Here is a 1,846-nt window from a genome sequence, read left to right as displayed (position 1 = left end):
TTTGGCAGTTCTCACCCAGTGTTCTCTTCTTTTCCAAATCACCTCTGATGAAATGTCTCCATTATGGAGGGAATTGGATTTTTTTGGCCTACCATTACTGTCTACCACTATCTGTAAGAGTTAGTGTGGACTATATCAATCTCTGCTACTACCTAGAAGGAGGTAGTGTGGAGATTGGTGTTGGCTTCTTCCAACACAGGAATGACACAGGTTCAGGTCATGAGCCTGCATGGAATGCCACCAGGCCATCATCCCAGCATTCTGCCTACTCTGATATGTTTATATCCTGGAAATTGTTGGACGTCTCATCCTGGCCTGAGAAAGAGTCTTCAGATAGGAACACACAGGGCAAAAGCCAGGAAATAGAGGCTGCAGTGCAGGAAACCAGGACACAGCCCCTACCATTAGCTGGGATGGTGCACATTTGACATGAGCTGGTCAGAAAATTACTGCTTCCACTAAGGTGCCTCTGGGCCTGAGGCAGGCCAGGACTGCTATAAAAGGCAGCCCAAGTCTCTGCTCTCTCATCCTCTTCTCTCACCTCCTTCTCCTCAGGAACCAGGTGAGTAGGGAGCTTCTCCTCCTTCTCCTCCTGCTGCTGCTTCAAGAGCAGCTCTTGCCTGGCTGGAGGTCTCAGCTGAGAGGGGCTGTCATAGCCCAGGGCTGGGAGCTGCTTCTGCTGGGAGAGGGCAGGGGAGAGAAGGTCTTGTGCAGGCAGAGAGAGGCTGGGACTTGGCTGAGGTGGCTCCTGGGATTTGAGCTGGGCACTGCAGTGTGGGCCAGGAGGTGCCTGGGCTGCAGGGTGTTTGGGTGCAGTGCTGCTTCTCGTGTGTCCTCACTTTGTGCTTCTCCCTGCCCTCTGTGCCAGGTGCACCTGTGACCCCGAGCCATGTCCTGCTGCCAGCCCTGCGACCCTTGCTGCCAGCCCTGCGGCCCCTGCCCGCTGGCCAGCAGCTGCAATGAGTGCTGTGTCAGGCAGTGCCAGAGCTCCCACATTGTCATTGAGCCACCTGCTGTGCTGGTGACCCTGCCCGGCCCCATCCTCAGCTCCTCCCCACAGAACACCGTGGTGGGATCTTCTACCTCTGCTGCTGTTGGCAACATCCTCAGCTGTGGCGGAGTGCCCATCAGCTCTGGGGGCTTTGACCTCTCCTGCATCACCAACTGCTATGGTGGCAGCAGATGTCGTCCCTGCTAAATCTGTTGGCAAAGTCTTTCAGCAAGAACTTCCAAGAGCTCAGAACATAGATCTGGGCAGGAGATAAAGATTTGGAACATTGTGTTTACAGCATCAAGTCATTGTTCCCTTCTTCCACCTTTTGTCCCTCTTCTCTTTGCTGTCCATGTCTCCTCAGGCCAGTCTAATGGGGACATGTGACCTTTGCTCCTTCTTTTGGGCAACCAGATGCACACTCTGCAGGAGCTCCACTGCATCTTAGTGGCTGCATCTGATGCTCTCTGTGAGCCACCTCCTTTTCTTCTTTATACTCAATAAAGTTGTTTTGCATCCAAGCCTGGGCCTCTAAGTCCTTCTTTGTTCTCTGGAAAATCTCCCAGTCCACTCAGGGAAAATAGGTGGAGGTAGCAGAGAGTGGGATTCCCTGCAGTGGATTTTTCTTCCTGCCCTTTTCCTTAGAGCTGAAAAAGTCACCCCTGGCTACTTAGCAGCTAAAGGCCATCAGGGAGATGGCCATCAGGCAACAGTTGTGAAGGGAAACAGGAATTCTTGGGTCCAGCCCACAGCTTCATCTCTTCCTTCTTCTCCTCTCCCTTACCTAGTCTAATGATGCAGCCACTGGATCCAGGGCTACCTCTGGAGAAACTCTGGCACCACACCAGGAGTGGG

At 53.2% G+C, this 1,846-nt stretch overlaps 1 pseudogene; it reads left to right on the top strand.

The window, feature by feature from the left end:
* Window positions 1-429: 429 nt before the first annotated feature.
* LOC128819583 (feather keratin Cos2-2-like) lies at window positions 430-1,198 on the top strand (annotated as a pseudogene).
* The last annotated feature ends 648 nt before the right edge of the window (window positions 1,199-1,846 follow it).

The sequence above is a fragment of the Vidua macroura genome, chromosome 27 (genome assembly GCF_024509145.1).
Source record: "Vidua macroura isolate BioBank_ID:100142 chromosome 27, ASM2450914v1, whole genome shotgun sequence".
NCBI lineage: Eukaryota > Metazoa > Chordata > Aves > Passeriformes > Viduidae > Vidua > Vidua macroura.
The sequence above is the reverse complement of the archived record's forward strand: the minus strand, read 5'-3'. Positions and strand labels throughout refer to the sequence as shown.